The 13,701-nt window shown below is 53.6% G+C and overlaps 1 protein-coding gene across 5 annotated transcripts in view; it reads left to right on the top strand.

Moving 5' to 3' along the window:
* The first annotated feature begins 1,711 nt into the window (after nt 1–1,711).
* The window catches only part of Chst15 (carbohydrate sulfotransferase 15), an 80,954-nt gene continuing 68,964 nt past the window's right edge, over nt 1,712–13,701 (top strand). Inside the window, exon 1 of one of the 5 annotated variants that reach the window (XM_069988248.1) lies at nt 1,712–1,730. The gene's annotated coding sequence lies outside the window, so the exon portion shown is untranslated. Of the gene's footprint in view, nt 1,731–1,839; nt 2,179–2,328; nt 2,397–2,713; nt 2,880–7,264; nt 7,277–13,701 lie in introns of those variants that run through there. The other 4 variants (XM_069988244.1, XM_069988245.1, XM_069988246.1 and 1 more) reach the window with 4 other exon arrangements.

Genomic DNA, 13,701 nt, shown 5'->3' with positions numbered 1-13,701 from the left:
CCATCATGGCAGGAGAGCTGGGATCAGTAATTCAGTCTACCACTGGAGGCTCAGAAAGGTGTGACTTGCCCATGGCCACTAACTTAGTAGGTGGCAGAAGTAGAGTTGGACCCCAGGCAATGAAGCCCTTTAATCATAGAGGCCCAAGACTTGGGGAGGGTATGCTGCCTTTTTACAATTATCTGCCTTGTTATCTCCTGTGAATGGCCATACCTCTGTCAGCATGAGTGGAGGCGCAGTTATGCATGCATCTGTCCATCTACTCATCTATCCACCATCACACCTACACACCTGACATTTGGATGTTCTCAGAGCTTTCTAGAATAACAGGCCTAAATGAAATCTTTTTTTTTTTAAATTAAAGTTTGGGGTGTGGAAGGGAGACCTCTCTCCAGCTAATCTGACCCACATGTAATGCCATTGGAAAGTCTCGGGTAGGACTCATATCAAAGCAGCACCACGATTTTACTTAAAAAACAATTTGTTCCACATCAGCCGTGATTTCTGACACCTGAATTTGAAAGTCATCCGGGTGGGCTCTGTGCCATCCCCAGGCGGGTGAGGGGGCATGAGTTCACATGGATGGAGGAGAGGAGAGGCCTGTATGTGTGGCCCTGGAGTCATGTTCCACACGCCCTTATGGAGGGATTTTCCTCCTCGCTGTTTCCATTGAACCTTCCCTGTGTTTGCTTAAACCGGCTCCACACTCTGCTCCGACAGCTGCCTGGCCCAGGGCCTTTCTCGCAGACGCCTGTACGACTCACCCTCTTTAACAGCACCCTGCACTGTGTTCCTGGTGCAATTACTCGCATATATAAACCTCACTGAAAGGCAGGCTTTTCTTGGGAGCTAATAAATAAGCCCTAAAGCCACAGCGTGTGTAAGACCTTGAAAAATGGCATCATCATCTATTGGGAATTGTGAACCCTGCAAAAAGCGGCTCATTGTGTTTTCAGGAAAAAAAAAGGTTTTTGTTAAAAAAAATAATAAAGAACAAAATCACCGAGCAGAGTCTACATGGGGGAAAAAAGCAATCTAGGCTGCGATTCGAAGGCTGGTCTCATTGCTGCATTAATCTTTTCCTCGCGGGTTTTATGTAAGAGGCATTACTTGTAGGAAAACAAGACGGGGTTTAAAGAACTCCCCTGTCATCCTGGGTCCCCATCTGCACTTATAATCCTGATTTTGACTTCTGAATTAGTTGCCATGGTTGCAGAGCGGAAGTTTAGGATCTCGGGGTGGTTTCAGCTTGGAGGTGGTGGTGGGGGGGGCTAGGGAAAACGAAAAGGCGCAGTCCGGAATCACCCCTCACCCATGCCAGGCACTTGTTCTGGTTCTAGCTGCGAACACGGGATAGGTTAAACCGGGAGGCTTCCTTCCTGACCCTCGGAGTCGGTTCCTGGGGACTGGGCTTGGCGTTACAAGCGCCCTTCGCGGGTTCGTGAACCTTTAGTTTCAGGTGTCCTTTCGAGATCGGATTGGCATTTTCAGCCCCGGACGGAAGAAGCCCCTTCCTTGCCCCAGATCGGCCCAGGCGGCTCCACAGAGCAGCGGGTCTTCCGCTGTCCCCCGCGGCCGGCGGTGGCCCCCTCGGGGTCCGGCGGAGTCTTACTTCCCCGAAGAAGCAAACACACTGGGCCGCCGAGGAGCCCGGCCAGCCTTCTTCGCAGGCTGCAAGAAATACAACAGAGGGCGCCGAACCCACCAGCGCCATGGCCTTGAATATCAATGTATGGGCCGCTTCCAGAGCGCCAAGTTCCTTAACAACGTCTCCGGCGCGCGCGCGTGCGGGTGGCGCTGCTGGTGGCGGGGGTGTGTCCCCGGCAGACGTGGGGGCCCGCGGCTCGCTCCTCCGGAATCAGGGCGTCGCACGAGCCGTGTTTACTTGGCCGGGGACGGGGCGGAGACCGACCGAGCCCCCCGCCCGGCCGCACACGCCGGGATCTCACGTTCCAGCCCCGCGCCGCGGGGTGTGAGCGCCGCGCGGGGCGGGGGGCGGGCCCCGCGCGGGGAGGTTCCATTCGCCCTCGGCACGTCACTCCCAAACTTTTCCTCCCTGCGCTTCTCGGGCAAGTCAGGTTGACGCGCCCTGGATGCGGGGCTCCGGGCGCGGGGCTGGGCGCGCTCCCGCGGAAGCCGGAGCGGCGGAGGCTTCCGGGCTGGCGTCGGGCTTTTCAGGTACAAGTCGGGGTGGGGTGGGGTGGGGTGGGGGTGCGGGTGCCGGGAGGGGGTTCTGAGCGGCGGCGGGCGGAGGTCCGGTTTCGGGCTCGGCTCTGCGGCTTCGGGCCGGGGAGCCGGAGTCCCGGCGGCGGAGGCTGCGCGCAGCCTCACTTCCCGCGGCGCGGAGGCGGCGACGGCCCAGGCAGACAATGAACTTGCGAGCGCGCCGAGCCCAGGCAGGTTTGGGCCCCGCGCTCCTCGCCCCGGCCCGGCCCGGCCCGGCGGCTCCCGGCATTTTGCGACCCCCCCCCCCTCCAGTGGGCGGCGTCCCCTCGCCGCCGGTCCCGACCACTCTCCGGGGGGGGGGGAAGGCCGGCCGGCGGCGCGGCGCGGGGCTCGCACGCCCCCTCCCTGGCCGCGGGAAGGTGGCCGGAGCTCCGGGACGCGGGCCGGGCGGTGGCGCGGTGGCGCCGTGGACCGCCCGCCCGGAGGCCGGCGGAGCACGCACGCCGCGGGGCGCGCACCCGCCGGGCCGGCTGTCCCGCAGAATCGCCCCACGAGTCGGAAGCGGTGTCCCCGCTCCGCCCCGCTGAGCGCGGCGGGCGGACGGACGGACTGAACGGAGCCGCGGCGCCGTGCGCGCGCCCCCGGGGAACGTGGAGGTCGGGGGTCCCCTCCCGGCGCACTTCGGGGAAGTTCCCAGGTGCTGCCCGGGGAAGGTAGGTGGGTGTCCGCCGCCAGTCCCCAGCTCCGGACGCTCGGTCTCTCCGGGTGGGAAGGCGGGGTGGGGGCATTGACGAGGACCCCCAGGCGCAGACGCCCTTGGGACTCGGATTCCCGGGGAGCGGATCGCGGAGGGGGGGGGGTCTTGGAACGAAGGTGCGGCCGAACCCCGAGCGACCTCAACTTTTGCTCCGGGCCTTTTCTTCGCGGCCCGCCGCCTCCCGCGCCCCGCGCCTCCCCGGGCGCGGGGACTCCGGAGTGGCCGGCGTTCCGCAGCGGCGCCCCCGCCAGCCTGGGCGCGGCGCGGCGAGCCGGCGGGTCTGCGCCGCGCGGCGGGAAGCCCGGCTGCGGGCGGCGAGGCCGTGGGGAGCCGGGAAGGCGGCAGCTCGGCGCGGGGACGGGGGGAGAGGGGGACGCGGGCGACCGTGATGGGGTGCGAGCCTGCTGGGCTGTGCGTGCCGGTGGGGAGGGCACGGTGGCCGGGGGTGGATCGTGAGGCGGGATGGAGCCCGGCCTGCCCTCCCTCCCCGGATCGCCCGGGGAGGCGCCGGGGCGAAGGGAGCCGGGCCTTGGGGGAATGAATGGAGCGCGGCGGCCAAGCCTTCCGACTGCTCCGGGCGATCGGGGCGGCCGGCGCGCGCGCCGGTGCCGGCTCGGGATTCCCGGCCTCGGAGGTCTCCGGCATCTCGATGCTGCACGTCCTGCCCCGCGGAGCGGCGGGAGCGGCCGGTGTCGCCGCCAAAGGCTCTGGTTCGGTTGGTTGTCCGCTGCTGGCGGCTGGTGGTCCGCGCGCCGCCACCGAGGGAAGTGGCGGAAGGGTTGGGGGGGGGCTGGAGCCAGCTTCGGGGGGCTTCCTGTCGGGGGGGTGCTCCTGGGGGAAGCGCAGCACCTCGGTGGTAGCTGGGCCCCCTTTCCACGTCCACGTTGGGTAAGTGCAGTCATCCAGAGTTTCCGGGAGTGAAGTTGTGGCTTTTGAAAGCCACTGGAAGGAGATTGAAGGGGGGACTCACAGTCCCCCAGCCCCTCTTTTATCAGCTGCCATTTCTGACTCTGCAGGTTAGGGTCGCCACACAGTGCAGCCCCCACTACAGTTCCTGACTGGCGGGATGTCTTTCTAAAGTGGAGTCGCCACTCAAGAAGGCTGTCTGAAGGCATCTGCAGCCCCTCTCCCCCGGGGAAACTGAGGCCTGGAGGAAACTGAGGCCTAGAAATTTGCTCCCAAGTTTCCCTCTCACCACTCTCCACCTGGAGCTCTCCTGTGACCCCACCCACTTGCTGCTTTGTGGAAACCAGGATCTTTCCTTCCAGAATTTGGCCCGTAGGCATTTAAAAATATGATTGGCTGATTGATAAATGAAGACACCCAGATCATACATAGGGCTTTGTTAAAAAAAATAGCATGGGAACAAAAATGTCTTTTAATTAGGTTGTTTGTACAGAACAAGTTTTCCTGGGAGGAAGACACTTTTCCTTGCTATCTTCTGGATGAATTCAGTTCATCCCTTTTTGGGAAAATGGAGTCAGGAAGTGGAGGGGCTCTACCAGAGGTGGACAGCTTGCCCCTCAGGTTCTATCTCTGCAGGGAGCCATTTCCCCTCCTCTTCCCCTAAGGGAATTCAGCAGTGACACTGTCCTTTCCTGTAGGCATTTCAGGACAGCAGCGGGTAGGTGGGTAGCATTCCTTCATGGAGGGCCCGAGATATTCCTTTGTGGAGGACATGGGCGTGCAACGAGGCTGACCCACTATCTGGACCAGGACTCAGCTCCATGGCCATGGTTAGGCTTTCCATTTCCTTCCATACGTTCTCTTTCCTTGTTGCTGCTGCTCCCATCCAGCACCTTCAAGGTGTTAGGAGGAGGAGTGTCATGTCCACATGACTGAGAAAGAGAAGGTTAGTTTCGCAGCAGGCAGAAGCCAGGCTTGCAGGAAAGGTTGGGAGGATGGTAAGCAGCCTCTGCTCACCTGGTGTTTTTAGAAGAATAATCCCGAGTTAAATGCTGGGTCCTGGGACCCTGGTTGGTTTGAACCTGCAGGAGGAGGAGCAGCTGTGGGAAGGTGCCTGCCAGGGCAGGTGGGGAGGGATGGAGACTGTCTTGAACAGGTGAGCACAGGTCCCCCCTTCAGCCTCCACTCAGTCTTAGCTGGTTGGGTAAAAGCTACGTTGACAGGCCTTGTTAATTTTAAGGCAGTTCTTGAATTTGAGAAGTGCAGTGGAGGAGTAGCGTGAGTTCTCTCCAGGAGTCTGACCCTTGACTTCTTGCTTTGCGTTTTATAGATTGTGTTTATATATCAGGGAAGATGTCATGCGGGGTGGGGGGAGGGGTGATGCACATTACGGACTGAGAATTGATGGCTGCCTGTCTCACTTGGGGTGGGCTTGGCAATAAGACCTGCCAGGCTCCTGTCTGTGCCTGTGCCTGTGTGTGTCTTGTATTCAGATGCCAATCTATGAACTCCGTAGACAGCGAGACAGTCTAAAACTTCTCATATAGCTTTATTTCCCAAATGGCTCTCCCAGTTGAGCTTCTAGAAGAAGGGGGTTACCATGGGGATTAAGATAGAGTCCCAGCCCTCACAGGATGGAGCAAGAACATCAGTATCAGACAGACAAATGATGGCTAACCTGTGGTTAGGCCTGGGAGGCCTAGACATTTGCTCCAAGTTTCCCTCTCACCATTCTCCACCTAGCAAAGCAAGGGGCAGGGACACATTTGTGTATGAGGTTGGGTGGGGTGCAGAAGAGCTCTCTTTTCCTGATGTGAGAATAGAGGCTCAGAACATGGAGTGGCATGATGCTCTGTGATTACTGTGCTAGAACCTCTTAGAAACTTCCAGATGAGTGGACACTCCCCAGAGTTGGTAGCTTGCACTTGTCCTGTTCCCACGTCCTAACCCTGCCCCCCTACCCAGGCAGGCCTCAGCAAGCTCGGGGTTACATTTTTAGCCCATTTGTATGAGAGAAGAGTTTGTCTTAAATTCTAAAAGCAGACTCTATTTTTAAAAGTTGTTGCTGGCTTGGGAGTGTCCTATATCTGCGCCATCATTTAGAGGACGTGACTTTGCAGTATGTGATTTAGAAGTGACTAGCCAATCACTGGTGAGAATAATGCAGCCTGCCTCTCCTGGTGTATAAGTTGGGAGGCTCAGGTATGATATTAAGTTACTTCAAAGAGTAACTGTTCCCAGACTGGGATAAAGAGATCTTGTTTGCATTTAGTTGGCTAACTGTTCAGAGAGCATTTCAATGTGTACAGTGCATTTCTTTATTGTCCTGAAGTATTTGGGTTTGCTTTGTTTGTGAAACAGCCTCTCCTTTAAAATAAAGCACCAGAACCAAACACTGTATATCTGAAGACCTGTGTCTGCACAGTGTGAGGGGAGTCCTAAACCTGGTGGATATACTATCTCCAGCCTAAATATTCAAGAAGAAAAGCAAAGGCTTTGGGGTTGCTCTGAATACACATAGAATGTGCTAGAAAATAGAATTGGGGAAGAAGGCAGTTGACCCTAATAGCAGTCATTAGTGGTGTTTCCCAGCTGGCCTTAGGCCAAGCAAGTTCCACAGGTGTATCCTTTTGTCTCCCTTAGGGGACCAGGGAGGCTCTGGAAGTTCACCCCTGCTCCCAAGATTTTGCCCACCCAGATGTTCAGGAGGCAGGCTCAAAGATAGTGGAGGAGGAGGGGGGGGGTGGGAATGGGGATAACAATGGTGATTCCTGTAGGAAAAGGAAGGCTGAATCTCCCAGTGGTTAAGTGGGGAAGGTGGCAAGCGGGAAGCGGGTTCTCAGTTTCCATCTTTGCAGAATTTGCCAGGGTGTGGCGGACAGGAGATCCCCATTTCTGTTGCCTTCTCGGGCAGCCAGCAGCAGCATCAGTGCGTTCTCTGAAGGTGTGGCCCTGGGCCAGAGAGTCAGCACACACACAGCGCCGATTAGGGGGAGGCAGAGCTTGTGCAAGTCAGAATTACATAATTCTGGCCGTCCGGCGTCTTCGAGCAGCCTCGGCAAAGTACAGTGCAAGCCTTGGAGCGACTTGGAGATTGGAGTGCTGCAGGACCACTTCACCCCACTCACCCTGTGTCCTATAAAAGGGTTAAGCCCTGCCAGGTGCTTGGCACAGTGCGTGGTAGACAATAAACCGTCGGTAAACACCGGCTCTTGTGGTGTTCTTTAGTTCTAGAGATTACAACCAAGGGTGGAAGATCTTTCTGAATCCTCTGAAGTTGCATGTCAATCTCTTAATGTATATGTATGGGTTTCTTGGGGCAGTAGTGATCTCTGCCTTAAAAAGCATGAGGAAGCTGGGCACCAGTGGCTCAGGCCTGTAATCCTAGAGCTCAGGAGGCTGAAATCTGAGAATCGCGGTTCAAAGCCAGCATGGGCAGGAAACTCGGTGAGACTCTTATCTCCAGTTAGCCACCAGAAAATGGGAAGTGGTGCTGTGGCTCAAGTGGTAGAGCACTCACCTTGAGCTGAAGAGCTCAGGGACAGTGCCCAGGCCCAGAGTTCAAGCCCCACAACTGACCAAGTTGTGTGTGTGTGTGGGGGGGCATGAGGACAGGAGGAACCCCTGATTTTCTTGCAATCCAGATCAGTTTCCCCTCTCTGGTTGCTTGACCTGTCTGGTCTCTGTCTTCATCTATGCATCTACCCCTTTCAGCCTGGTGGGCAGGCTGTGGACTGGTTTTTTTTTTTCTGTGTTCCTCTGTAATGTAATTAAGCAGGAAAGGCACCAGGCCACTTTTGGTGGAAATAGGCTGTGGTGGCTCCCTGTTGAATGTCACATCTTGAATACCTAGCTAAGCCTAAAAGGGTCCTTGGGGTGTGGGAGGGAGGCCTCTAGCATAGGACCAGCACTCTGTGTCACTGACGTTTCTAGCACTCATCCTGGTCCAGGCCTTTCAGGTTTCTGAAGAACGTGGGCCTGGCAGATCCTGAAAAGCAGAGGGTGTCATTATAATGGAAACTTGGATACTTTCCAGAATTGTGTTTGTGGTAGAAGTCTTGAAACAGCCTAGCCACCCAGGTGCCTGGAAAATACCCCAACAGGGACAGATAATTAGATATAGGCCAGGCACAATTATGTATTTCCTACCCTATGCTGGAGCCTGGTGTTGTACTATTTCCTCTTGAAATGGAATATCCACTTGCCTGGCTTTTTTGCTCTGTGTGGTCCCAAAGAGAGTGGGGTGGCTTTCAGGAGGAAGACCGACCAGGTTGGGGTTCTGCCCTGAATGTCTGTCTGTGTCCTTATAAGTGGCTGCTCCCCTGAGATCGGCCCAGGGCAGCTTTGCCAAGAGGCCCAAGCAGGGCTTTTCTAGTCTGAGAGGTTGGAGAAGGTGTAAGATGTGCTGTCTGTTCTCAGTCTTTGTTGACAGGGCTGGACAGCCTGGCTGCCCTTTCCCATACAGGTGAGCCCTTTCTGCTGGTGGGATGAAGAACAGCCAATCCCATGCTCTGGTCAGTGGATGTTGGGGCTAGGGTGTGATGTGCTTGTAGCATAGGGGTTGGATTGTGCATAGAACATTGGCCTAGGCCACTCATAGAGCCTGGGTTCCCCACCGACAATGGCTCAAGTCCTGCTGTGCGTCTCTCCTAGACAAGTGTCTTAATCTCGTGCCTCAGTTTCCTCATGTGTAAAGTGGAGTTCATGATCTCTACCACGTTGAGTGATTATTAGAAGAATACGTTAGGGTTCCATGGAGCTTGTTGGTATGTTGAATTTTGGCTCTGTCCTGGTGTATTTTGAACCTGTGGAGAGACAGACGATGAGGACAAGTGGAGATGAAATGTGATTATCCGTCTGTAGCTGAGGTTGGAGAACATGGCTGAACCAGCGTAGTGGGTAAATGAACTGGGTGCTTTGGCAAGCTTACCTGCCCCCTGTGTGCAGAGCTGGGGATCTGTGGTCTCTTTTGAGCTGCCCTCTGCTCCCTTAGACACCTAGCAGGGGAGGGGCTGACAACTTACGGTGCCAGGCTGGGTGGCTGGCCATGTCCAGCTTCCACACTCCTGAGACCCAGCAGACACTCAGATACAGACCCTTCTTCTACGTGTGGGCAGCATCAGGTGTGGCACCTGGAGAGGTCTCAGGTGGCACTCCCTCCCAGTGGGACACAGTCACATGCTGCCCCGTGCCTGGCCCGTGGTGGGGGTTGATGCCCGGCTCTCCTGGGTATGCAGTGGGTAGGGGCAGCCACAGTGTGAGCATGGTGTGCTCATTCGGTGATGTCATCTGCTGTGGGACATTATCTGGCTTTAGGGAGAGAATGTCTGTTTTGCACTTTTTAGAAGACTCACGGTTACATTCTAATGTGAGCACAACACACTTGGAGTGGGGATAGCAGCTCACTGCTAGTCTGGGAACCTTTTCTGCCTCTTCCTTACTCCCCTATCAGGTCAGCACTTTATTATTATTGTTATTATTATTATTATTTCTCCCATCCCCTTCCCTCCCCCTTTTCTCCCCTCCTCCTTCTCCTCCTCCTTCTCCTCCTTCTTCTCCTCCTTCTTCTCCTTATCTTCCCCTTTCCCTCTTCCCCCTTCCTCCATTCCCTCCCCCTCCTTCTCTCTTCTCCCTCGTCCTACCTCCTAGACTCAGCTGATGCTCCAGCCTCAGCCTTCCTAGTCTTGAGACTACAACTGGGTACCTCTGGCCTGTACTTCTGTCAGATGGAGACCTCTGTCTTTGCAATGTATTCTCCTGGCAAGTCTGGATGTGGCTATGTTCTGTCTGTAGTCCTTGAAGTGGGGAGCTCCAGTGCTAACCTGTCTTGATCCTCCATTGTGTATGCTCCCCTCTTCCCCCCTTGCTGCCTTGAGGAAACCTGGCTAGCCACTCTGGTCATCTCCCACGCATGCCTCTTGACGACCCTGCCCAAGTGCGATCTTCCTTCTCTGAACGGCGGCTCCTCTCTGTCGCATTTCTCCTCCTTGATCCTGTCCACATATTCATTGCATGGTGTTCCAGTTTCCTGGGTGCAGGCTGCCTGGCAGCAAAGGGAATGTCTGAGATTAGGGCACATTTGCACAGCTGGAAGCACTCCTGGTTTCCAGTGGCTGCCATTGTTGAATTCATTCATAGATTAAAATGATCTTTTGCCCTAAAAATGATCCTTCGAGGGGCTGTCTTCTCCTAGAGATTCTGTTATGGACTCAGAACCTAGCAAGGAATCCTGATTTTGGTCTCATGCCACAGGAGAGTTAACATTTGCCATTGAACCTGTAAAGAAGTCCAGAGCCAGGAAGCTTAGACTTCCTGGTATCAGGTTTTGGGGCTATTAAAAGGTAGTAACCACAGCTTTTTTCTCTCTTTTAATCTTGAGAGTTTCGGGGGAAAACATGATGGAAATTTAGTTGGTGTTGCAGGAATATAAGCAAGAGTCATCTATCTCCTCAGGCAGGAGGTGGGGTTGCTTAGCAGTTCCTATAGCTGGAATAAATAGTTCCTTTGTTTGGAATGTAAATATTTGCATTAAAAATATAAAGTATGTCCTGGTGTGTATTTTTAGCCACCGTAATTTTCTAAACACCCAATCAGACTATTGGCCTACAGAGGATTCTTTTCCTCTGATTTGTGAACCTGTTTATATAAAGAGCCTTCCAAATATACACACACACAACCCGCGTTTGCTTTGTACACATAAGGAATCTCCAGGGTTTCAGGAAAGCGGGGTGGCCTGGGGAATGTGGGCACTGGTGGTGTTTCCCAGCATACACTACTGATTCTTCTGTCCACTGAATTACAGATATGCTGAGGCTTGAGGTGGAGTTTACTGGAGGCCTACGGGATGGTCCAGCTTGGCTCCCTGTCTTGTTCAGATGCCCAGGTTGGGGCTGGACTGCTGCTGGCTGATCTCTATATCCTGTAACCAGGCCCTTGATTTTAGAGGTGCTGTTGCTATAGGAAGATGTGGAGGAGAGGGGATGTTGGGGACTTTTCTGTGGCCTCCTGGAGGGAGTGGGATAGTCTCACTGCTGGGTCATTATTGAATTATGAAGGCAATCCTGTGTCATGTTCTCCCATCAGAGACATCAGGAGCAAGTTGGCTTTTTCAGTTGCCTAAGGAGAACAGCCCAGATCTGTCACATACTTACTTGCTTTTCTGGCCTACTTTGTTCACTAAGAGGCCAGGGGCTGCTGGGGAACTGGGCCAGACAAGGGGCATTATTCCCAAAGCTGTCTGTAGAATGGCCCTGTAGCCAAGTGAAAAATGCCTTCCTTCTACTCTACTACATTTCTTGGCTGAATTACAAATTAAATTGACACAAGACAGATGAGCAAGAAGAAAGCCATATTTAATTACCTGCACACAGGAGTCCCACAAAACAGGGGACTGGAAGAAGGGGTGGGATGGCTAAAGGTCAATGGAGCTAGAGAAAGGACAAGAGCTCAGAATCCTGTGGGTGCCTGGCACCACGAGAGGGCAAGAGAGCAGGGACAAGGTGGATACAGGTCAGGTAGCTAATGGCTCTCAGGTGACATTGTTTTGGAGCAGCCCTCAGGAGAACAGGTGAGTCCTTCTCTTCTCCCAGGCAATCTTCCTTGGTTGATAAGAGCCTGGGAAGGGACTCCTGGCATCGAGCGTCTCCTGGGGGACCCTTTCTAGGCAGATAAGGGAGCTCAGAGAGTCTCTTTCTGTCTCTTCTTCTTCTTCCTCGTGTGGGTCTCATTCCAATGAATCATGGCACATGTCGGTGGCATTTCTTGTATTTCTCCAAACCCTCTATGCCAGTGGGGTATGGTGGCACAAGCCTGTCATCCCAGGTATGCAAGAAACTGATGTGGGAGATTGCATGAGCTGAGGAACTCCCTACCATGCTGTAGGAAAGTCCCCCTCTCAAAAAAGAACAACCAACTGACCAAACCAACCAAGCTGCCCCAAGGCTCAAATGGAGGTGACTGAGATGGCAGAGGTCAGCTGACTTAGTAAGAGGGCGGCCTGGTCCCCGAGCAGACCCCAGATTGCTGTTGACCTTCCATCTGGCAGAATCCCTCTCGTCACAGGATGAAGGGCTTCTCACCAGTGGTGGTCCTCAGTTCTGGCTCTCCAGGAGACTGGAATGAAGGGCTTCCATTGACCACACTTCCCAGCCAGCCTGTGGCCCTTCCCACGGGCAGGGCAGTTATTTCTTCTTCCACTGAACACCCTGAGTGGGGACCAGGAATCCTCGAGATGGCACGATCTTTCCTTCTCTGTTCCTTCTCCATCTCCCTCTCAAAGGGCTCGGGTCCTGACTTTGGGAGCGTGTGGCAGGCATCCTTATACTTTGCAACCTTCCCTTCTCTGGGCTGCTGAGCCCAGCATGGAAGAGGAAGCGTAGGGAGTTGTGGTCTGAGGCAAGGAGAGTCAGGAGTCCCGCGATCAAGATCCACTCTATGCCATCCACTGTCAAGCACACAACTTCCAATTTGCTCCTTTGACTGTCCAGGGACCATTCCACCCTTGGATCACATCATATGGGCTTAAGAGCAGGGCCTGAGAAGACCCATCTTCTTGAATATTCTAGGTGTTGCTGGATGGTAGAAACACACCATTCCCTTTCCTGTTTTCTTTCTTTGCCTGATCCACATGACTTGACCGTCCTCATTGTTCTGTGATGGCATGTGTCCAGTTGTGAAAGTTCATTACCCTGGAAGTGACAGGAAGTAGCTGCCTGCTGCTGGGGTGTGCTGAATTTACCTGAGAAAGTTATCAGCAACACCAAAGGAGGGGCTGGAGGGCCTGCAGAGGAACGAGAATGGTATCGGCCTGACATTTTGTGTCATCTTAACTCTGAGAAGCTATTTATACCCTCGATAGCGGTTTCAGTAGAAATTAGATAAGGGAGGATGTACTGAATGGGAGAGCTGCAGCTGGAGAATGGAACCTTTTTGAAAGAAATGTCTGAAAAACTGAAACAAAAATCGTGTGTTTGCTGATCGGTATTTGAAAGTCTACATGTCCTTTGCATTATACACAGTTTGGCATCAGAAACCAGATGAGCCTCAGTGCTGTCTGAGTGATCAAAAATAAATTTGCTTTCAGCTGTTACAACTGAAACAGATCAATAGGAAACGGCAGACCTGCCCACTCTGCAGTTAGCAGGGTTTTGGTTTACAGGATATTTCTGCCCACTGAACAGCCCCTTGGATGGCTCAGGAGTCTTCAGAACTGGCCAGCTTCTACACACCCACACACCTCACATGCCACACATGTACATACATGCACACATATCCCACATGTACCCACATGAACACAATACAGGCATACACATACTCAACACATGTATATACATATGCATGATATACATTCAAACTTGTACATATACACACATATACAGGTACACAGATATATTCACACAATATCCACAAATATATATATAAACACTAGACTGTCATGTGACTGATTTTGGAAATGTTATAACAGACCTTCCTCAACCCTTTCAGATTATCCATTTCTTTTTTTCATGGTGGTGGGGTTTGAATTGAAGACCTTATGCTTGCCTGGCAAATGCTGTACTACTTGAGCCATGGCCTCAGCCTTTTTTGCTTATTACATTTATTTTCAGATCAGGTAGCAAGTTTTTACCCAGAACACAGCCCTACTTCTGCCTCCTGCATAGCTGGTTCTAGGTGTGAATTACCATGCCTGGCTAATGAACTAGCTTTAGTGAGATTCAGTTCACTTGATCTATAATTAAAGTATACAATTCCATGTTTTTTAAAAAACAGATTGCAGATAAGTGCATCATACTAACAACAGTCAGTGTTATTGTTTCATCACCTTAGAAAGAAACTCCATACTCTTCAGCTGTACATGCTGGCTCTCCGTTCTC

The sequence above is a fragment of the Dipodomys merriami genome, unplaced genomic scaffold, assembly GCF_024711535.1.
Source record: "Dipodomys merriami isolate MVZ:Mamm:240054 unplaced genomic scaffold, mDipMer1.0.p SCAF_35, whole genome shotgun sequence".
Taxonomy (NCBI): Eukaryota; Metazoa; Chordata; class Mammalia; order Rodentia; family Heteromyidae; genus Dipodomys; species Dipodomys merriami.
This window is presented reverse-complemented; position numbering and strand designations above follow the sequence as displayed.